At 49.1% G+C, this 24,313-nt stretch overlaps 1 pseudogene; it reads right to left on the reverse strand.

Annotated features, from left to right (window-relative positions):
* Positions 1–22,651: 22,651 nt before the first annotated feature.
* Positions 22,652–23,673, reverse strand: LOC124978185 (pyruvate dehydrogenase E1 component subunit beta, mitochondrial-like; annotated as a pseudogene).
* Positions 23,674–24,313: the final 640 nt, after the last annotated feature.

Consider the following 24,313-nt stretch of genomic DNA (forward strand, 5'->3'; position numbering starts at 1 on the left):
GGAGGGAAGCCAACGGAGCCGATCCCTGGAGCATGCCGGGACTTGGAGGCTCTGGTGGCACCCAGTGGGGTCTGGATCCCTGCCCGAGGAGTGGGTGCTGCTGCTTGGACTGATTCCTTCCACAGCCCCTTGAGAACCTCATAGGTGGCTCTTTCTCACTGTCTCTGCCAACTTGAGCCTCCTGTGCTCTGTTCTCCATTTGGAACACATTCCCCCACACTTCCGTAGGTAGGCTCGAGGGCTGCCCTCTTCCACCCCTTTTGAGGTCCACCATTTTTCTGGGTCTCCCACTGGGAGCACCTCCCCCTCTCTGTGTCTGTAGAGCTAAACTTTGTCCTACAGTTGTTACAGCATTGGCCTGGGAGCCCCCCTGGACCAGGGTCTTTGTCTTGGCTCAGGTGGCCTCTGTGCCCCCAGCTCTGTCTCATACACAACAGGTACTTAACTGTTTGAATAACTCAACAGCTAAATGTAAGTGATGTGACACTTCGCTCAGCGGAAGGTGGGCAGAACACCTTCATCCCTGGGGTTGTTTGGAAACTACAGTTTGGGCATCTCAAAGGATCTGGAGCTGAACCCAGGGGCAGCAGAGTTCTCATCTATGGATTCCTCCAGACCCTGCAAGGTAGTCAGGGTGGCTGCAGATGAGGAGGCCAAGGGGCTGGGAGGTTCAGGATGGTTCTGGGGCAGGAACTCAAGTCTTTGACCTACTGTTAGGGAACAGAAATGAGCAGATCCAGGAGCCTGGGGCTTGATAACTCAGTGCCCCTGCAGTCGGGGTTGACTTACAAGTGCATCTTTTCAGGGCTTTTGTTGTTGGTTAATAAAGGAAAATAAGGGATAGAAAGCAAAAGTGATCCACAACTCCCATCCCAGATGATTCCCGTGACTTTTTTGTTTAAAGTAATACATTCATTTCAGAAATGTAAATTGTTAAAGTCTCCCAGCTGCCACCCCAATCTCTCTCTATATTACCTCTGTCAACAGGTTTTTCCCCTCAAGGCAAAAAAAATGAAGGGTGCATTACAGCAGTGTTTTTTCATATGTGTGTGACCTATTGCACTATGTACTCAACCTCAGAGAGGACACACAACACTTCCTGCTGGGCACTGCTTTCTTCAGGCATCTGTTTGCAGTTCTGTAGAGTCACCTGCTCCTGGGTGACCAGGTCCTGGCATTCAGAGCTACCTTTTTGGTTAATGGCTGCATGGTAGTCCACTGTGTGATGTTCTACATTTGATTTGACCAATTCCTTGCTGAGATTGTTTCCAGCTTTTCCTCTGTCAAATAAGGCGGCAAGAATATACTGATAATTTGGGACACTTCTCTTAGCATGTTGGTATGAGTTCAAAGAGGTGATAATTAAAAGCTCTGACCTTAAACTTGTTGGTGTTGGAAAATATTTCTTGACCTGTGCCCCTCAGTATAACGATAATATCAATAGTAGCAATGCATACAGCACTTGTTACATGCTGGACATTGTCTGGAACTTCATGTGTGTAGTACAGTTAATTATTGCAGCAACCCAGGAAGTAGGCACTAGTACTATCTCCCTTTGACATATAAGGAAACTGAGGACAGAGGTCACATAACTAGTGCACTAATTTTCTAGGGCTGCCATAATGAAGTATCACAGACCAATGGCTGCCACCACAGATGTCTATGTTTTTATAGCTTTTAGGCTAGAAGTCTGAGATGGAGGCATCAGCATGGTGCATTTCTCCTGAGAACTCTCTCCTTGGCGTGGCAATGGCCACTTTCTCCCTGGTCTTCACCTGGTCTACCCTCTGTGTGTGTCTGTGTCCTAATCCCTTCTTGGAAGCCCACAAGTCTTTATTGGATTAGGGCCGATCCTATGACCTCCTTTTTTCCTTAATTACCTCTTTAAGGGTCCTAACTCCAAATGCAGTCACATTCTGAAGTATTGGGAGTTAGGGCTCTAACATATGAATTTGGGGGACACGATTGTGCCCTTTACAGCTAGAAGTGGCAGAACCAGGGTTCATACCCAGTCCTCTGTCACAGAACCACATTATACACTAGGGCACCATGAAACTACAGCCAGGTAGGGGTGAGCAGGCAGGTGTGAGTGCCTTCTGTCCTTGAGTAGAGGTGATCTGCCCCGAAGGGTGCTCTTGGCTAGGACAGTAGCACCTCTACTCTGGCCCCAGCTAGAGGGGACTTCAGCTTAGGCAGCTGATGAGACCAGCCATGCACACCAGGCAACCAGGCACAAAGGGAAGGGGGACTCTGGGGTGGGGACTAGGAGAAGGTTGGTAATAGAAGGAAGGGAAGCTAACCAGGTGACAGGTGTGTGGACATGGGGGAAAGGGAAGGTAGGAGGACTGAGGTCAGGAGGGACAAGCAAGGTATCGGAAGCCTTGGCAGTCAAGGAACGGGCATAATCCTGGGGACTTTTTCATCAGTGAAATGAAATTTATACATTGCACAACTGACCCATTCAGAGGGTACAATTCAATGTACCTTCCCGGACTTGTGCAACTCTCACCACAGTCAATTTTAAAACATTTTCATCACCCCCAAAAGAAACCACATACTCATTAGCAGTCATTCTTCATTTCTCCCTGACGCTGCCCTCTGCCCCAACCCTGGGCAACCTCAAATCAACTTTCTTTCTGTCTCTATGAATCTGCCTATTTTTAACATTCAATTAAAAAACAGACTCATGCAACCTTGAGTCTGGCTGTTTTCCCTTGGTGCAAGTTTCCAAGGTTCACCCTGGCTGGTGGTCAGCACTTAGTTCCTTTTCATTGCTGAGTAATATCCCGTTGTGTGGATCCATACCTGTCCCACATTTTATTTATCCATTCTTCAGTCGATGGACCTTCGAGTTGCTTCCACTTTGTGGCAACTGTGGATAATGCTGTTCTGAACCTTTCTGGTGGAATTTTTGTGTGGGCATATGTTTTCAGTTCTCTTGGGTATGTCTACCTAGGGATGGAATTGCTGGGTCACACACTCTACGCTTAACATCTTGTGGAACACCAGACTGTTTTCCAAGTGGCCAGGTAATCTTGATGGAGGCTGCTGACAGTCCTCCCAATGGGAAATCTGGGTGTGAAGGGCCAGGGGAAGACACTGAGTTTGTTTGTGCATGAGGTCAGAATTTTCCAAGATCATGTCTGCAAGTGTAATGCCTTGACAGGTAGGATCATGCAAATGAACCGGCTTCCTGGTAATTAAAGGAGCCAAGAGAAGGGTCAAATACCCGGAAGGCAGGTTTAAGAGTTTCACTCTGAATATTCCCCACGCATTCCTCCACTATAGAATCTCCTTCTCTATGAATTGAAACACAGGCTCTGGACTGACCTTAAGCAGACAGGAGAAGACAGGACTCTACAGGGCATGACTTCAGGGGGACTAGAGACATAGCCTCAGACCCTAAATCTCATCCACATGATAGCAGCCTTGGAAGCCATAATTAGAAATCAACCTTAAAATGCAGACTCCTGGGGAGAGAGATCCATCCACACCAGGCAGAGGGAATGAGAAGAGAGGCAGGGTGGTGGTGAGGTGGCTGTGCAGGAAGCGACCATGGTCAGGGCCATCTTCAAGTGGATGAGCTTTGAAGAAAGTCCTGCAGGTGAACTTGGTCTGACCCCAGACAGCCTCTGCACAGCCAGGTTTGGGATCACCTCCATCCAGAGGGGAGCCATCTGATTGATTTCTTGCTAATTCTTGCTAAGTTCTCACTTTCAAAAAAAAGGACTGGTACCATGACCTGAAACATTCTTCTCCCAAACAAATAGAAAAACAAAACCAAACAAAAAAATTAAACAAGTGATCAACTTCGTTTTGCTCCCCTCAGCAAGCCCCCACCCCATCATCTACCAATGAGCTATCAGACAAGGACATTCCAGAACACAATTTGGCATCAGACAGACTTGATGGTACTGTGCACATTTGGGGGAGTGAATTCCCCACTCTGAACCTCATGTTCTCTCCTTGGTAATGGGGATACCACTGACTCATGGTTTGCTGGGGGATTCAGTGTTTCAGACAATGGCAAGCACACAACATGGTGCCTGGAACCCATGGTGATTGTTCTCTCCCTTCTACCTACCCTCCCTTTCTTTCTCTAGCAGGGGTTCCTCCTTCCTTCCTCCCCTTTGCCCCTTTCCCCATCTCTTCCACCATCTTGGTTGCTGAGACTTGCTGGATAATTGGCACATGGCTGTTAACTTGGAGGCCACTGTGGGTCTATTTCCTGTCTAACTCACTTGTGTGTATTTTTCCTTGTGTGGAAAATCCAGTACCCACCGCCTGCCTGGCTTCTGGATGGGGCCAGCGTCACTTGCGTCCTGTGGAGACAGAGTTCCTTCTCTGCCCTCTGTGGATGTGTACTGGCGGGCACGAATCTCCTCCATTCTCCCACAGGCTTCACTAATGAATAATGAAGAAGCCCTCAGACCCGGGTGCTCTCCCTCCTGGCTCCCAGCCTCTGATATATTTGATCCTAGATGGCATAATTTTTCACTTAAATGTGAATGTATTTGCGAATTGATAGAAAATAGTTCTCGCTCTGGTGATATAATATAGGGCTGCCCCATCCTGGCTGCTATTTTGATTGTGACTTAAATGGATGAGGCCATCAATAATTATTTTATTGAACAGGCACATAAAAAATGATGCTTGGCTAAAGCAATTTCCCTGACAAAGCCAGCTAATGCATGGTGGGCTGCCTCCCTTTGCAGTGCTGAGCTGGCTGAGAAGTGCTGCAGGGGCTGTTTCCTCACCCATCCCTCTCCTTCCCTGGGGTTGCCCTCCATGCAGTCTGGGTGGTGGAGCAGAGTGGTCACAGCTGATCTGCAGACACCTTGGACTCTCCAGAGCACTTCACGCATCGTCTCATTCCCTACTCCATGAAAAATGAGCAACATGATTTAACAAAGGAGAAGGAACTTCAGAGAGGCTAAGAGGCGACACAGAGGCCTGGCCAGCTACTGGACCTCCTGGCTCCTAGGAACCAACATCAACAGCACATCCCTGAAGCCCTTCATCTGCCACTCTGCTCTCTCCACATGTGAGTTTTGGGGAGCAAGACTGTGGTGCCTCTCCAGGAGCCCAACTTTTTCAAATGTACCCCTGAGGGGAAAATCACAAGGGTGAAGGACACAAGGGTGCTGGAGGGAGATATGGACAAAAGTCCCAGATCCCAGGCCTCAGAGCAGTTGCTCCCCTCAGGACACCTTGTGTCCTCTGTCCTTGTGAATAGCACTCTTTTTCAGGGTCTCCTGGCCTAAGCCCATGCTAGGTGCTGGACAGGGCAGACATCCAGTCAGGAGACCCACCCTTGTCTAGAAAATACAGTTTCCCAAACTCCAGTCTTTTGCCTTCTGCCACAATTATAAGCTTTATCAACAAACCACCTATATAATTATTTCCTTACATCGACCCATGCTTTCACTTAGCCCCATCCTAGGCAATGAACCATTAAACCACTGTGTGGCCAATTCGTTTTGTTTTTCTAATGCACATCAAAAATAAAAACATAAGGTCTGGGGATATAGCTCAGTTGGTAGAGTGCTTGCCTCGCAAGCACAAGGCCCTGGGTTCAAATCCCCAGCACTGCAAAAAAAAAATAAAAAAAATAAAAGCATAAAGTAACTAAGGAATAGCTGCATCCAGGTAACAAAGAGAATCTTCTCTTTGAATCTTCAACACCGGGGTCTTTGTTCCTGAGGGGGGTTATATCTCACCAGGCAGAGGCAGAGGTGAGTTGCTGGAGAATGAAGGCTCTGTGGCCACCCTTCCTCCTGTCAGTCTGGCCTGGACCAACAGAGCAGGAGTCACTCAGAACAGTTGCCTGCCCAGTGGGCTTTGATTGGCAGTGTGAGCAAAGGGCCGGCGGGATTGTCCATGTCACCAGGGTCTGCACTCACTCAGCCCAGGGTCATATGGCCTGGGGACCCTCTACATGCAGATCCACTCAGTCCCTGATGGCCCCCTCGTGGGCCCCTTCTTTATACTGGGCCTGTAACCTGCTTTCCTTCTGAACGAAAGCCACTCCCTGCCCCACCACACAGAATGCGGTCCAGCTTCCTGTTCCTCTCCAATCTGGGGAGGAACTCACAAGCCTTCATGTCTGGAGAGCTTGATCAGTGACTCTCCACAGAGGACTGGCCAGAGGAGCAGAGAACAAGTTGGGGAGCAAGACTCAGGGTTGGCCATGCCCCGGGCTTCTGCCTGCCTCCAGACAGCGAGCAGTGTCACTCCCTCAGGAGGAGTTAGTCAGGTCTCCCTGGCTTCTCCCTGCCCCCTACTGCTTCTTCTGGTCTCTTCAGACCCCTCCGTCCCACAGGACTCCCCTCAGGTAGCAGAGGGCAACCCAGGCTGGGACCCCAAGGCTGAGTCTGCTGGGGGTGACCAAATGCTGGAGTCCATCATGACTTTCCCTGAGCCCAGTGGGCCTGCCAGAGGCCATCTGGTCCCTCCAGGATAAGAGTCAGACTCCAGGATCTGCAGTGCCAGGGGTACAGGACGGGAAGGGGGTGTTGTGCCTACAAAAGGGCCTGTTACCTTCTGAAGACACTGGAATCGATCGCAAGAAAGAACTGAATGAACCCCAAAGTTTTCTTCTTGGGTCAGATTCAGTCAGTATGTGACCCCTGGCCTGGAGTGCATGGCACTTTGTAAAGGGCCAGTGGTGAGGGTCTTGGAGGACTGGAGCCTGGACTTCTCCTGGGAATTTAGTCTACCTCCACTGTGGCTGGGTGCTCCATTGGGAATCCAGGGTCCCATCACCTCAGTGGGTGCCTTTGTGCAAACTGGAGATAGGGTCCCCCCGGGCAGGGAGTGCAACCCACTGCAGGGTGCTTACTGAGTGGGCAGTACATGGCTGGGTGGCAGCCCCATGACCCCCTAGCTGGGGCTCTGGCATAGGAACAACTGGGCAGGTGGACTCCTTGGGGGCCGGAGTCACCTGGTTTCTGCCTCCCGGGGCACTTTCTCTATGACTTGCTGTTGTTCCAAAGATAATGGCGTTTCACTCCACAAACAGCAGGTAAAATCTAAAGTGGAGCCAACACCTAACGGTCACAGTGAGTCTCATAGCCACTCACAGGGATGTTAGGGACCCACGCTGCAGGCCTTCTGCAGAGCTGAGAATGTCCCCTGGGCAAAGGAGAGACAGGGCATGAGGCTTCAGTGCTGTTCCAGCCTATGGCAGGTGCAGAGGGAAGGATGATCTTCCTCTCTCTTCCTTCTGTGTCCATTCTGCTTTCCTCTCTCCTGTGTTCTCTGGGGCTCTGAGAGGTGGGGCACTGGTTGGGGCCACCACCTATGGCAAACAGCAGTGGGATCTGCTGTCCTTGCAGGGTCAGAGTGGCAGGATGGACCCACCTCACTCAAGCCTCTGCCACTACACTTCTGCTTCTCTAAGGAAGGAACCCTCCAGCACTGGCCAATAAGAGGGCACATCTGCAAGTGGCCACACTACACTGGTCCCTTATAGAGCAGTGGCGTCCTGGCCCAAGGGCAGAGCCCCAGAGCACCAGAGCACCCATGCTGGTCCCTGGGACGGGGAGGAGCTTGTTCTGAACTTCTATATTCTCACTGATTAAATCTTCACCCTACAAGATAGGTCCTATTATTATCCCCAGGTTTTAGATGAGGGGACTAAAAAACACAGGGAGGTGAAGCAACTTGCCCAAGGTCACACAGGTGGCATGGGGCTGAGCTGGGCCCGGAATCCAGGCATGCAGCCTCCAGAATATACACACCCTTAACCTCTCTGCTTTTCTACCGCTCACATCCTGATCCTCTGAGCCAGCAGGTGATTCTCTGACCCTCCCTGGCCCCACCCCAGTCCCAAAGGGCCCTCCCTGTCAGCAGCCAGTGGGCTCTGGTGCTGCAGAGTCAATACTTACCCTCCGCTCAGCCAAGCCCCTGTCAATACAGGATGAAGCTTTCAGCCTTGGTGTTATCTGAATTTGTCAGGTGTTTTTGGACAGAGGAAATATGAAAGCTCAAGGTGTCTGATGACTGTGTGCGAAGAGGCCCCCTTAGAGCAGGTTCTCACACTTGGGCCTTCCAGGAGTCTCAGGGAGGGCTTCTCCAAACAGACAGGGGCCCTCCCTGGAGTCTCAGGGCAGCATTTTGTACCTGTGCCCTGGTGGCGTTGCTGCTAGGGTGGAGGACTATACTTGGAGAACCACTGCTTTCAAGAAAGGGGAAGCAGGAACGCAGAGGCATGGGGGCCTTTGCTGGAGGCTGTGGGCAGCAGGGTAAGGTGGGTCCCCACAGGGGCCTGGCAGGGTTTACGTGCCCCTCCCCTGCGCGAGGAGCTCGGGGCGTCTGTGCCCAGCCGTGATGAATAGCACTCATTTAAGCAGCGCGGAAAGCACCTCTGTACAGATCTATTGGGTTTTTATTAACTGTTTTACTGTCACAGTTTCAAAATCAATCACACGGTGTTGCCCTCCGGAGGCTCGCTGTGGTTTGAGGCTGAAGCTCCGGTCTCCATGCCGCACAGGCTGGGCCCAGACCTGCAGAGGGACGGCGGGGGCGGCTGTATCCTTCCTCAGGCTTTATGAACAGTGGGCTTTGTCCTCTGTCTCTGAACCAGAGTCTCAAACTGGTCTGAACTCCACACCCCAGACCAGAACTAACTGCACACATTTGTTGATTCTCCAGCCAAACCCAAATCTGAATGTCTCTTGTGAACCACTTAGCAAACCAGTGTTCAAAACAAAACAGCCCTGGAGAAGCAGAGACCCTTAGCGAGCCAGTTTGAATCAGAAGGGAATCTATAATTTCCAAAACCATTAAACTAAAACAAACCTGGGACATCAAAAGCCTTCAAACCCGACATGAGTCAATATTTCAATTGGTCGGGCTCCCTGGCTTGACATCAGCTCCCAGGTGTAGAGGGCGGGCTCTCTGAGCTCCAGGGAAAACAAGGGTCTCTGTATTAAATGAACCACCCCAGTGGTGAGGGAGGCTGCAGGATCGTGGGAGGCACATCTGCCCCTGCCTGGCTCCTGAAAGCAGGCTGTGCACCATAGCACTGGCCAGGGACCAAGCTTGGGGGTCCAGGATAGCACATGGGTCCTGCAGTGACCCTGAGCTACCTGGAGCCTTCCCAGCACAGGGAAAGAGCAAAGGCCTCTTCAAGGATGGGACAGGAGTCTGAGGACCAGGTGGGCTTCTGCTGACTTCAAAGGGCTGCAGGTGTGCCAGCCTTGCCCAGGAACACAGTGAAGGAAGAGAAAACTGAGAACAGAGGAGAAGAGAAGCTCAGGACAAATCTATGATTTCTGAGTCTTCATGCCCAGCCCAGGACCACCTACCTCAGATGTCTACCTTTTCCTCATCCCTGAGTGTCGCCAACATGCACCCTCATGTCTTGGTGCATCTCCTTCAGCCCTGGTACTTGGATTCACCCATGTTCTAGTATGGTGTCCCTCCCTCCCTTCCCTTCCTTCCTTCTTTCCTTCTTCCCCTCCCTATTGAGATTCCTTCCACATCTGCCTGCATCCACCTGCCTGGCTCCAGGGAAATCCTTGCTCAAAGGCGGAATGGGTGCTGCCTTCTTTATTAAGTCTGCAGGGGACATCTCTCACCATGAAAGGAAGGAGGCACTGACCCATGCTACAGCATAGTTGAACCTAGAAAACATTCTGCTGAGTGAAAGAAGCCAGACACGGAAGGTCACTTATGGAATAACATGCCACCTAAATGAAGGCTGCACAGGGAGCCCCTCGCAGCGACACATGTCTGTCAGCCCAGTGGCTGAGGCAGGAGGATTGCAAGTTGGAGGCCAGCCTGTGCATTTATTTTGTCTCCAAATAAAAAGGACTGGGGGTGCAACTCACAGGTAGAGCATCCCTGGGTTCAATCCCCATACTGAGGGGGAAAAAAAGAACCACCAAAGGCAAATCCATAGAGGTAGAGAGCAGACCAGGCTGCAGGTGGTGGGGGTCAGGTATGTGGAGAAGCTGCCTAATGCGTGTGGAGTTTCCTCTGGGGGATGAAAAGGTTCTGGAATTAGATGGAAGTGACGCCTGTACAATAAGGTGAATGTGCCGGGTGCCACTGAATGGCTCCTTTTATGTGAATTTCACCTCAATTAAACAAACAAAAAAAGTCCTGCCGCGGTCCCCCACCCCTCCGTCATGTTATCAAGGCACCTGTGATACCAGTGTTTTCCCAGCTCCTGGAGCTTAGGAACGAAGGTGCTGTCTCCTGTAGGCTCGGGCTGACACACCTGTGAGCTTGGAGACACGAGGAGTTGTCCCTGGCCCCCATGGATACACACACCAGCCTCAGCAAGCCTGGCCTTGAAGGAGAGAGCGAGAGGACAGAGGTATCAGAGTGTGAGAGGGAGGAGAAGGGGCAGGAAGCAACAGGGTGGGCATCACACCTGTGGGACCCTGCTCTGGGCACGTCACATGCAGCGCCTCCTTCTCTGCACCCTCAGGCCGTGCGTAGGAAGGTGCTAGGGCTCCCAGCTCTGCGGATGGAGAGGCTGGTTCAGCAAGGGCAAAGCCGCTCCAGCAGTAAGAGGTGATCTGGCTCCAAAGCCTGAGCTTTTGGCCTTGGCCTTACCCACTAGGCCTCAGATGGAGGGACCTTGGCAATGTGGAAATGGTGTTGTTCTGGGCCTGGTTAGCTCCGCAACGCCTCTCCCCATTCTTGGCACCTGACTTAACTCTATCTACTCTAAGCTGCTGCCACCTGCTCTTTACACCTGATTGTGGAGCCCATGGGTGGTCTGCTCCACCTGCACACTAGAAACCTGGCTGCGCCTGTCCAGGACTCCACACCCACAGGAAAGGTGGGTGGGGATTGCTTCACACAGCTGGACCACAGCATGCAGCTGCCTCCTGCCTGTGCTGATGCCATGCACCAGGAGGCAGGGGAGCAGCAGGGCCTGAGCCCTGGGGTGGACATCAGGGACAGCAGGGCAATTTCAGCAAGCCCTCCATCTCACAAGGATGGACAGGACCTGCCTCGTGCCAGGCACTGTGCTAGGCCTTAGGGACGCAGCAATGAGCTCCCTGCCTCCCACCTCCTAGCAGGGGAGGCATACTAAAGGGAGGAATAAACTCATCATGCAAATCAACATCAGGTGATGATGAGAAGCCCCAAGAAAGGAAGTGAAGCAGGGGAGGGAAGACAGCAGTAGGCCAGGGGGCCAGGGGAGCTGCAGAAGGCTCAAGGAGACCCTCTGAGGACGTCACCTATGTCCAGAGACCTGGCTAAGATGCAAGGGAAGAGCTTCCAGGCAGGAGGAACGGCAGGTGTGTGGTCCCTGGGAAGCCATTGAACCTGGTGGGTCCCAGGAATAGCCAGGCAAGGGGCAAGAGCCCAGAGAGACAGACAGGGCCACAGAAGAGACCAGGAGGATGCGGGTGGGGTGTGATTTGGGTCCTGCCTTGCCGGCTCTTGCCAGGCTGAGTAGAGGAATGGCAGTGACTGACCAATGGCTGACAAGGACAGTGCCTGCATTTCTGTGGGGGGAGGGGGAAGAGATGCAGGGAAATGGAATGGTTGCTCTTTTCCAGGCCTTGCTGTGGCTCTTTGTGTCCCCAAGGGTCTGAAGCCCGGAAGGCTGAGAAAGAGGTGAGGTGTGAGCTGCGATTAGCCTGGGAGGCCACCTGCTGGGCTGGAGGCAATGCCCTCCTGCAAATGTACTGTGTGACCTTGAGCAAGTCATTTAACCTCTCTGCATCTGTTTCCCATCTAAAAATTTAGGAAAAAATCATCTTAGCTCCCTCAAAATGTTCCTGTGAGGATTATGTTAGGATGGGGTAGAACACAGTAAGCTCACAGTGTGTGCTGGCGATTGATAGTCTCCTGAGGGACAGTGTGGGGCTAAGGAGTGGTTCTGACACTAGCCATATGTCCTTTGTGTCCTGTTTCACCCTCTGTGTCCTCACCTGTAGAAAGAGAAGTCATTAGCAGCTCCTCAAAGCTCCCTCCAGCCATAACAGCTGCACAACTGGGACCAATATCCCTGAAATACAAGAGAAAAAGCAAAAGATAAGGAAGCTGTAATGTGCCAGGAGGGACTGCCTGGTTGTTGCAGTCTGTCCTGGCAATAACTCAGTGAGAGAGTTTTGTCCATTTCATAGATAAGAACCATGTTCTCATGTTTTTTCTTTGGTTTTAGTATTATTTTTTCACCTATTGGATACATATATTGGAAAACAAATTTCCATTTTATTTCTATTCTATAAAAAATTTAAATTAAATGTAGAAGAAAAAGAAAAAAAATCCTTTTGGTACTAGGGATTGAACCCCAGGATTCCAGGCATGGTGGTGCATGTCTATAATCCCAGCTACTCCAGAGGCTGAGGCAGGAGGATTGCAAGTTCAAAGTCAGCCTCAATCACTTAGCAAGGCCCTAAGCAACTTACTGAGACTGTTTCAAAATAAAAAAATAAAAAGGGCTGGGATGTGACTCAGTGGTAAAGCACCCCTGGGTGTTCTATCCCTGGTGCCAAAAAAAAAAAAAAAAAAAAAGTCAAACCCACAGGAATCCAGGGATGCTTTACGATTGAGCCACATCCCAGCCCTTTTTATTTTTTATTTTGAGACAGGGTCTCCCTGAGACTAACCTTGAACTTTCAATCCTCCTGCCTCAGCCTCCTGAGTCTCTGGATTATAACTGTGCTGTATCATACCTGGCAAATTTAATTAAATTTAAATTTAAATTTTCCTGGATCAGTGTTCCATATGCCCTTGGAAGAAAAGTCTCCTGAGGTGCTCAGAATGATCTTTTAAATGGGGTTAGGATTTGGAAATACAGAGTGGAAATAAAAGTCAGGTACCAGTTCAGGACTAAGGCAGAGCAATTGGGATGGTTGGGAGTCAATATGGGTTTTCCTGAGGCTGTCCCCTGAGGGTCAGAGGTGACCACTCAGCTCCACCCTAGTGTTCAGTTTGTAGGACACTTGTCACAGGCCCTGGTGTCACACTGCAGGCAGGCATGAAGGAAGGCAAGAGACAGGGAGGGCAAATCAATGGCATGCCCCTTGCAGACTCTGGACACAGGCAATGGAAGAGAATGGTGAACAGGAGACGGAGCCTGGTGGAGCCTGGCCCACAAATCAGTCAGGGCTTCCATAGTTCCTTGACGTGCCCTGGCCCAAATGGGTTGATGGATGATTCCATTTGGGCCTGGAGGGAGGTCACTGGTGGCCTGCCTTCAAGGTCTCTGCTTGGCTATGAGTACATCAGCAGCTCAGGTTGGTGGGTGCAGATGTAGAAGCCAGAGGGGACAGTGATGGCAGGTGTTCCAGCGTGAGGCTGGCGAGAGCACAGGATCACCCCTCCTCACCCTAGGAAGAAGAAGAACTTGTTCGAAGGCACACAGCTGGTTTGTGGCAAGGCCAGCCTAAGGCCAATGTTTTCCATCTCCCTGTGACATGTTGACCAATTCAGGATTCACAGGACCCTGGCAGGCCCTGGCTGGAGACTGACTTCAGCAGGACAGAGGTAGCAGGGACCAGAGTATACTTTGTGTTTCAGGTTCAGAGAAATCGATTGCATTAGTACAGAGTGTGGGAGGCCAGCTCACGGGGGTGGGGGTGTGGAAGACCCAGGCTGGAGGGTGCTGGCCACAAGATCAACAAAAGCAGCAGTGTGATCCAGCTGCTAAGCAGAGAGCCCTGCCTTTGGTACTGCGCAGGGTCAACATCTCCAGAGCCCAAGAGGCAGCAGCCACATTTTTGCCTATGCTTTTTGGCCACTTATGCTTACCAGGGCTTTTATTTCTAGGTGTCACAGATTCAAAAGTGCATCAAGGTTTGAAGACTGTGGAGAGAAGAATGGCTGTGCTGAGGGACCTGGGGGCTGTTGGGAGCCCTCTTAGAGGAGCGGGGCGGGGGGCGGGAGTGTGCCACGCGTGCAAATGGAGGAGGAGGCTACGTGATGTGAGCAGGGCTTTCAGTTCACAAGGGTGTTGTTGGAGATGAAGGCAGGGGCTTGGACAGGGTGGCCCTGGAGGCAGAGCTGGGACTCAGAGCAGTGCAGGAGGTGCAGTGGCTCTCTAGCTGCTGCCCAGGGAGTGCCAGGCAGTTAGCAGGAGCTACCTGAAAGAGGGAGCAGAGTCAAACAGAATAGGAAGCACCTCTGTGCCTTACCTTAGCCCCGTGGCAATTCAGAGTGCTGTATCTAATGCGTATTACAGATACATAATTAGTAGGTACAGCACATGGGGCAAAATCCAGGAGAACCCAAGTGCTTGTCTTTGCCAGAGTCCCCTAGAAAGCTCAGGACCTGCATGATAGATGTGATTAGAAAGAGCAGTCCTAGGCAGAGGAGAAAGAACCGTATGAGGACATGATCCTGTGCTGGCTGCAGCCTTGTGCCCCTGAGGACTGGGTCCCTGGGGCCCTGCTCCCTGAGAACGCTTCTTAAACTGAGTTCCAGGATTGCCCATGCTGGAGACCTGGGGAAGAAATTTGTCAGCTTCTGTCACCAACTGGGTGGCGATGATCTCCACGGAGACATTCTCCCCAACAGGGCCGGGCAGGCATGGGCACCAAGGGGTGGTGCTGTGGTGGTGATGTTCAGAGGGAGGAGGCAGGAGGAATAGGGGTACAGGAAGCAAGGTGGCACCTTGGTGCCTGCACAGAGCTGGTCACTGCTGAAACTGGACCAAGAGACAGGTAAAGCAGAAAGGGTCTGATGACTCTGACCCCTGGGATGTGTGACATATTGGGTGGGGGGAGTAAGCCTCCCTCCTTCTGCTATCCCACTTCCAGGGCCCCCATCAGAGGCAGACATTGTTTTCTAGAGCAGCCTTCGAAAGAGATTCCGCAGGAGAGAGCATCTGTGAATATGTAATGCAGGGGCTGTGGGAACGCACGTGTTTTCACGGGAATGGGAGTGGACAGTAGCGCAGAGTGCTGTCTTACGTAATAGCACATCTTGGAGACCTCTTACACACGGAGCTCTCTCGCGTTTGAAGAGCTGCACAGCACTTCATCCTGTTGATGTACATCAACTTATTTAAGTGTCCCATTAATGGACATTAAGTTCTCTCTACTCTCTTGCTATTTAATTATTATAGCAGTGAATATTCTCGTACAGAAGTCATTTGCAACCCTGGGAGTTTATCTGTAAGACTAAATACCTAGAAATGGGATAGTTGGGTTGAAAGGAATAAGCATTTGTAGTTTTGAGAGATATTGCCAAATTGCCTTCCAGGGCAGCTGTGCCAGACCCTCCCTGGCACAGCTCCCTCCCCGACCACAGTGGGCATCTGCACTGGGCCGCTTTTCACCTTTGCCAGTGGAGAAGGTAGAAAGTTATATTTCAGCATGGTTTTAATGTTCATGTTTGAAGTTATACATGAAACTGTCTTTTTTCATATATTTAAGTGGCATTGACAATTTATTTTCTGTGAACTGTGTATATCTTTGGCTCATTTTCCTGATTGAAACATTTTAACATAACATGTTTCAAATATATAGAAAGATATGTGTAAATATGTATGCAAACTTACATAAATGCATATATGCATATACTCTACATATTTTATATACAGTCATCCCTCAATATCTAGGAGTTTTAATTCAGGACCCTTCTCAGATACCAAAATCCATGGGTGCTCAAGTCCCTTAAAGAAAATGTCATAAAACTTGCTTATCACATAGGCACATCCTCTCTAGGCAAATAGTTGTTATACTGTACGTATTCCACACAGGCATTTAAAAAAATATTTTAAATCCGCAGTTGATCGAATCTGTGGATGCAAAACTCATTGATATGGAGAGGTGAATGTATGTGTGTATGTATTTAGAATGAGACACTGAAAATAGAAAAATGCCTTACAAATAGAAAAGAAATAGGAAAGCAACTTAGGAAGTATACCATTAGCAATACCTTTGAAGTCTCCTGTATTTCCAAGAATAATGACAATTTGAATTTTGTGTTTATTCACATTTAAGTTTTATATATATACAATATATACACATACTATATATACCCTATATGTATATACACATTATAGTACATACTATGAATATAATTTTTGTCATTACCATGTTAATAAATATACATATAGTGTGTATATTACATATATATAGAGAGATACAGATGAGAATTTATCTCCTTAAACAATAGATTGTTATATTTGGGGGACTTTTATATAAATGGCATTATATATACCTCTATAATGAGTATTATTTGATTCAACTTTTTCAAAGTTCTTAACATTGTTTTAGAAATTTGTCTATGTTGTTAATAGCTTCAGTTTATTAATTTCACATCTACAAAATGTTTTAGTATATGTACATACATCACAACATTATCTTTCTCTTGTTGATGGCCTCATGGGTCACCCCTAATTTTTGCCATTATGGTGTTGCTAAGACCTTTCTAGTACATGCACACAGGGAAGGATTTTTAGACTACATATACCCAGAGTTGAAATTGCTGGGTCATAGGATATATGTATCCTCAGGGAAAGAGATAATGCACCTTTGCCCATTTAAAAAATAGATTGCTAGTCTTATTGATTGTAGGGGCTTTTCAAATATGTAAGCAATTAGCATTTTGTCCCTGATAAGGGCATATTAGTGTGTAGATGGTCAGAAAAGCCCTTCAGTAAAGAAATCTGCTTAACTGGGTGTTTCCCTAACTAAATAAGCCATAAGCGCTTGTTCTCCATTGAGTACCTCTTAGGACGACCTTGGGAACTATAAAGGACCATGCATCAGGATCTGGTCACACAAGTTGCATCTAGGCAACTTCCAACAGGGTCCTTCTCCCCTGCTCTCAGGTGCAGACCTCACGAGAAGCCTCTCTGATCGGCAAGGTGTCATCCTATTGTGTACCTGCCATACACAGGGCCTTGCCCTCAGTCTCCCTAATCTCCATCCCACAACCAAGAGGCAAACAGGGCTTAGGGCAGAGAGCTTTCTTGAACAAGGATGAACCCACCATGTGAACCAGTGCCCACCCTTGATTCACTGAGGTCTCACAGGACATATTTAAACCCCAAAACAATGCCGCCACCCAACTCCCCAGGAAGCTTTGTGGACATGACTTTGTCCCTCCCCCACTTGCCCATTGTGGTCTGTGCTGCTGGCGGGCAGGCTATTTGGACACATATGCCCTGGCTCTCCATCTTGTGATGGCAAGTCCTTGCTCTTCCCCCTGTGGGTTCCTGGCACTTGGCACAGGTCTTGGTGCACGATGGAGATCTAGTTGAATGACCAGATCGGTGTTGACAGTGGACATGTATTCAACATGATAGTTGGCTCTGTGCTAAGGACATTTTGAGGACGATCCTCCATAATTGTTCACAGTGAACAGTTATGTGTAGGTGCCCTTATCATCACCTCCGTTTTGCAGATAAAGAAATGGAGGCTGAGGGAAGTTCCATCATTTGCCAAGGTCACACAGCCCCTGAGTGGTGGAGGCAGGATTTGAACTTCAGTGTCTGGGCTTGTACTGCATCCTGCTCTACACCTGACCAGATGGATGAGCCAGGTGGCCCCCAACTAGCAGATGCCACATGCACTAGTACCTAGGAATTGCCGCTGGTGGCAATGACACCAGCTCCAGAGGCTTTCATGCTCACTGAGGGGAGACCTCTGGGAATAGTCATGGGATGGGAAGGACCCAGACCTGGTCCTCTTCTCCGTCCCTGTTCCCCTCCTACCAGCTGTCGTCACAGGCCCAGCCCAAGGCCTCTTGAGACTCAGGCGAGAAAACATCCTGGTTTTCAGTTGGCAGTTGCTCTGGGCAGGCTGCGAGCAAACAGCTGCGACTCTAGTCCCCAAGCTCCCCCCACCTTACCTGTGTCAACACTTTATTTTTAAAGCAGCACAGCCAAGGTGGGGACTGGCAGTGGGCAATGGGGAGGGAGGGAGCCCGGCCCTTATCAGCTCTGGGTCCTTGCATGTGTAACGCTGTCATATAATTAACAGTGAAGATCATTTACATTGTCGCTTAGCTAATTTTCATAATGTTTTCTTTATTATCAGAGGAAGAAATTAACCCAAGAATTTATTTACATAGCAGCCTCAAACAGTAACAGCTTGCTAATTGCCTGTTAGGTGATTAATAAGCTTACAGCAGATGCTAATGCGTCGTGGGCTCCCCGTTTCAAAGGTGCTCTTGCCGCACGCTTGTGTTTTTGGCAGCTTAATTAGTGCAATAATTATGTACTTGTTGCTCCTTCTTTCGAGCAAATACTGTCAAATGCTTAAAAGATTAAAGTGAATTATATCCTGAGAACTCAGAGCGCTTGAGGATGCCCGTTCTTGCTAACTTCTCTGCTAATGCAAAAATAGACGAGAATAAATAAGAGAGGGGGTCTGACTTTGTCAGCTGGGAAGAGGATGAGCTACACTTCAGGGTCCTAATCCTGGCATTGCCCTCAGTGATGGAGAGACCTGGCACCCTGCCTCAGTTTCTCTTCTATAAAGAGAGGGACAAATCATTGGCGAGAGAAAGCGGGGAGGGGAAACGAGAATCAGAACGACTCCAAGGACACAGGGACTAATGCTCTGTGTTGATCTTGTGTGGGTCCCGATTTGAACAAATCAGTTCTACAAAGACATCTTGGAGCTAATCAGAGAAATCTGACCTTGAGTTATGTAGAGGACAAATCCAGAAATCATTGCTGATTTTGTTAGGTGTGATAATGGCATAATGGTTATGGGAAATAAAAATATGCTCGTCTGTTAGATACGCATAACGAAGAGTTTAGGGTTGAAATGATAGAATGTTTGTGATCTGCTTTTAAAATTTCCAGTCTCCTAAAAGTAGATGGTCTGTAGATTAAACAGGATTGCAAATGTGGATCCACACTGAAGCCAGATGGTGGATACATTTTCTCTGCCTTTGTGTAGGTTTGAAAATGCCCGCAATGAAACACAAAAGAGATCCTACAAAGGGACACGAATTCTCCCATGACCTGGGCTCTTTAGAATCCAGCTCCATCCCTTGTGAGCAGTGTGGGCTTGGGCAAGGACCTAACCTTTCTGTGCCTCAGTTTCCCCATCTGTGATGTGGAGATGTTCTTGATGCTTGGGTTTACCAAGATAACGCACATAGGTTTTATCTCTGTGCCAGGTGCTCCATAAGCTTTTCCTGGTCCTTATGGTTCCTATTCCTGAGCTTGTTCTTTGCTGAGGACCTCCTGCTCTGCTGAGCTGTGGGGCCACAAACACCTGGCCGTTGGTTTGTTCTGTTCTGTCTCCAGCACTGGGCCCATTCCTGGCGTCAGCCTGGAAGCAGCAGAGCCTCTGGCAAGAGAGTCTGCAGCAGTGCTGGTTTCTCACTCTGGGAACTTGCAAGCCCACCTTTGTTACCTAGGCTGGGCCTAGTCCCTCAGCTTCTCCAAGGCTACATCCCTGCCCTGCAGCTCTTGATTGCAATCCCTGGTCTTGCGGCAAAGCGGCCTCTCCTCCCTGCATGGCTTCGGACCAGACTCTCAGAGCCTCTGCCCTGTGGTCATGTGTCTGAATTTCCTGTTGCTGATTCTTCCATTGGGAATCTATGCTCTGACCCTTGAACCTCTCCCAGTTCCCAAAGCTGCTCTCAGCCCCCAGTTGTACCTACTGCCTCCTCTTGTCAGCTAGGGCTGGGTCCATTCCCTTCTTACGGGGGAGCGTGCCTGGGCTTGGCTTGTGCTAGCCAGGCCACTGGCCCTTTTCATGTTTTGTGCCTGGGCCTCGGTTTTCCCATCCATATGAGATGAGGGACTGGGCCAAACTCTCTCAATGCCCAGCGTTCACCGATAGACACAATCTCTGGAGCCTCTACTGTCCCAGCACCCAGAATAGACCATCCCAGAGCAGGAGCTCAGCAGATGTCTACCTATTCATGGAATAAAGGGACAAATCAATGAGCAATGCCCTGCCTCCCTCCTCCCGTGCCCTGGACTAGGACACTTCATCTCCCCACTCAACAGTCCATATCCATGTTCCAAACTCCCCGTAAATGCTATGATCTGGGGCTGCTTCCTGGCATCTGAGCTGCGAGGAGTTTGGTCCAGCCTTGTAGGTGGATCCAATCACAGTATCACACTCAGGGCTCCCTGTTCAACCTGGTGCACCTAGATGGAGTTCTGAGCACAGTCTGATGAAATAGGACTTCAGTCGTCTGAGACAGAGCCAGCAAGATTTCACAAGGTGTGGGAAGAAGCCCAGCCCGTGTCGTGTTGAGCAGGGGAGAGCCAGGAAGCCCGCATCTGTTCCTCAAGCACATGGCGAAACCTGCCTCTGTGCTTCTGCTCAGCAGTTTCCCCTTCTCCTCCCAGGGCTTTCTCCTCACTGTCCCATTGGTACCCTGCTTGCAGTGTGCTCCTCCTCCAGGAAGCCCACCATGGTATTCTGCTGCTTTTAGGGACCATGTTTGTATCCTGCATCTGGATCTTGAATGGTGAGCAGCTGGTCTGGCTTATTGTCACCCAAGTGTCACTATGCTGCATGGAACTGGCCTGTAATGTCGAGGAGGGCAGGAATAACCCTTTCTTCTTTCCCTGCAGCCACCCCAACCTCCAGCCCAGGGTGGAGCAGAGAGCCCAGCAGGCCCTCCATGTCATACAAGCAAGGACTCCAGAGCCTGTCACTAGGAGACGAGGAAGGCAAGGCCTGGGAAGTTGAGTGTGTTCTGGAAGCCTGGTTCTGTCACCCCATGGGAGTGACACCACTCCCATGAACATCAACTGTGCCCAGCCAGGGTGGCACTGACCACTGAAGCAGAGGCATGAAGACCTGGGCCGTGTAGCCTCCAATCTGAGGGACTCCAGGGACTCGGGTAAAGCCAAGTGGATGAAAGTTTTCCAGGACAAAGGACTTTGGGGCTGAAACTGGGAAAATCCCATGCCAATCAGGAATCATTCGCTCCTTGATGTCGGCTTTTGATGATGCCCCTGTGTCCAGGTTCCTCTCTGGACTTCCTGAATCTGGCTGAGGGAGCATCAGGTAGAGCATAGCTGGCTCAGGAAGGGCCAAGACATTTCTTCCTTCCTGGAATCTGACCCTCGAATAACAATAGCACTGACAACCAGTCACTCTAAAGGCAGAGACCAGAATAGAAAGTCTACCAGCCCTGGTTGCCAAGGTTCTCAAGGTGGCCCTAGGCTGTGGACACCCGGAGGCCACTAGTTCAGGTCTCCTTTGAGTCTTCAGCTGTTTGTGAAGGTTTCCAAAATATCTACTTTCTGTCTTTTCCAGGTCCTGCAATGATCAAATCCCCCTGTTATTCCCACGTATTATACCAGTAACTCTCATCCCAGGGTTACCCATTTGTATTCATTTGTCTGACTCTGATAATTGCTGGCCTGTGGCTCCAGAGACAGAGACCAGGTCTATTTTTTGTTACTCCCCCATAGTTAGAACTTTATAGTCTTGGGACATAGGAACCACAGTAGCTAACTTTTTAATATTTTTAAGCACTTACCTTGTGCCTGTAGAACAAAGACTGAAAGAGTGCTCAAACTAGCCAGAGAAGTTTTCTGTTGCTAGCAACCAAATGGACCTGGAGTAATGAATGCATTTCTTCAAAAGAGCTGTATAGGGCCTCATTTCTTGGCTAATTTTGTGTAATGAATATTGATGAGGGGGATATGAGAATATGCATATGAGCTCTTACCCTACTGCAGTGGTTCTTACTTAAACTTTAGAGCATGGATATCAATGGAAGATTCCTAGGCCCCACCCTAGGGTTTTGGATTCAATTGGTATAGGGTGGGGCCTGAGAATGTGACTTTCTAACAAATTCCCAGGTGATGCTGATACTGCTTGTCAGGGACCACTTTCAGAATCATTGCCCTATAGGAACTGGAAATCAATTTGGGACATGGCATTTTTTACACAGTTGACATTTAAATGTATATGACAGAGGCCAGAAGCACATTGTTAGATTTTTGGCTTCTTGGCATCTATTTCTCTCTCTTTTATAGTAGTACCCTAATTTCCTTTTGAGGATCTACTCCTCAGCCACGTTATCTTAATAGAGCACCCACCTGGGAGCTCTTTCTCTCAAATATGTACTCCAAGAACTTACAGTCAGGAAACTGTGCCTACCCAGTCATATGACCTGCACTGATTCAATCGGGTTAAATCTTCGACATTTGCAGGAATCTTATTAGGAAGAAACAAGACTTCTTTCGCTGAATCAGAATTACTTGTGATCATTTTGCCACAAGAACCTCTGAAAATGGAATTGATAAGAGCAGAGAAGAGGGCACTGTTTACGTGGTCTTGGATCCAGCCATACCTGAGACCAATATCCTCTGGGCTTGTCCTCCCATGTCCCCCACCCTGCCCCAGTTAGGAATTCCTTTATTCCTTATCAAAATGAGCAAACAGTAAATGTAGATTATACAGTTTTTAAAATACACATAAATTATCTTTTTTTGATATATCTTTCATCAGAACTGTGTCACATTCATACTCTGTCCTTCTAGCAAAAGAGGTAAAATTTTATATTAATTCGTTCAAAGAACAGTGCGACCATAACAATGAAAGCATGGATCTAGGACAGGGGAGTGCAGCGTTTCCCACTCACAGATGCATTTAAACATCCCACCAGTACAAAAACACCTGTTGTTGCCTTAGAGATAACTTTATGAGCAATGAAGTCTTGCAATACAATCCAGGTGAAGTTCCAGCGAGCACTTTAAGTAAATTTCAGTGGCTTGATATTCAAGTCCAAATTAGAGAGTTAATATTTTCTTTATTGTAAATATGATGTCCTTGACCTGAGGTCTTCTGTCTTCTAGAATCTTTGCATAAGGCATAGGGACACAAATAGGAGGAATGTCCAGGAAGTTGAATGCAAGGTCTTCTACAATCCTGGCACAAATTTCAGCTTGTACTCCAAACTATGGCCAGCCTCCTTCCATGGCTCCACAATGATTTGTCTTCGTGATGCTGGTTTCTATGGTTTCAGTGGCCATTGATGGTACCCATACTTATCACCTCACGTTGAATTTCTTCTTTAGACAGCACCATCGCAGTTTCTCAGCAGTGGCACACAGGTGTTGTATGGGAAACCACTGTCCCTTGCCTTTCTATTTTGACTTTTCCAATGTGAACTAGAAAATCTTTTGACTGAGCTTCTCCAGGAAGTTCAAAAGGAACTCCATACATACATCAATTAATTCTCCAGTACTATCCCTGGATTGTTATCTCAAATGACTGATTTAATAAGACCTTTGGCATCCTCTGAATTCCAGGGGATGACCACCTTTAAGCCTAAGCACTGCCCATACCCCCTGGCAAAGCCTTGTGAGTTCCGGACAGCTATACACACTGAGGTACCATTGGGTCCCCTAAGACCATGGGCACAGGCTGGAGGTGCCCCAGCATATAGTAGGCCTTGGCAGCTGAATTTATAACCTGGTCAGTGGTTTGCAGAGAAATTGAAGGTCATAAATTCACAAATGGGCCACAACCCAGCTGTAGCTGCACCCACAGCAATTCCAGCAAAGCCCGGCTCAGATATGAGAGTACCTATAATCCTCTGTGCCCATATTTTTTCCACAAGCGTCAGCTAACCTTGCGTGTCCTGTCATACTGGGTCACTTCTTCCCCAAGCGGAAATAACTTCTCATCTCTTTCCAGTTCCTCATCCATACCTTGATTTATGGCATCATTTCACCCGGCACTGTTGGCAGTTCAGCAGCCCAGAGACCCCCTGAAGGGGTCCTCACTCCAGCCCAGATGCCACCACCATCTTCACCATGTCCTCTCGCCACCCCATCCTCTGGGCTTGTAAGTTACACAAGTCAAAAAACTCCTCTTTCTACACAAGTCCTATTTTGGGGTGGGGTTTTTCTGACACGTAACAGAAAGTTTCCTATTCAATACAAAGTGCTGAAGGAATTTGATGTGGAGCATCCCCTGTGGGCTAGGGAAACTTTGCGGATAACCAGAGAGGCGAGGAGATACTTAGCCAGTTGTGATAGGGAGAAAGAGAAAGGTACAGAGTCCAAACACACAGCTGGGTGGCCCCTGGTGCCCAGGAGAAGACTCTGGAAGAGCTGAGCCCAGTAGGAAAAGGAACATCTTGCTATTCCACAGGGAAAGCACTTTGCCTTCCATGGTCCCCTTTCCCAGAAGAGGTCACCCCCCATGACAGAGGTTCCCAGAGCCCGTGGGCCCCTGAATTCAGACTTCCTGCCCAGACGGGGCAGCTGGGATGAGGTCATGGCTGGAGAGTCTTTTATCCCCTTGCTAAGCTGCTTCTTTCAGTAGCAATTGCTGTCTTGCTTAATCTCAGAATTATCTGATTGTCACAGTCGAGTTTTCCACATTAGGCAGTGAGCCAACAAGTTACTTAACCTATAATTGCCCTTTAATGAAGCCCATCTTCA

This window comes from Sciurus carolinensis, chromosome 2 (assembly GCF_902686445.1).
Source record: "Sciurus carolinensis chromosome 2, mSciCar1.2, whole genome shotgun sequence".
NCBI classification, from domain to species: Eukaryota; Metazoa; Chordata; class Mammalia; order Rodentia; family Sciuridae; genus Sciurus; species Sciurus carolinensis.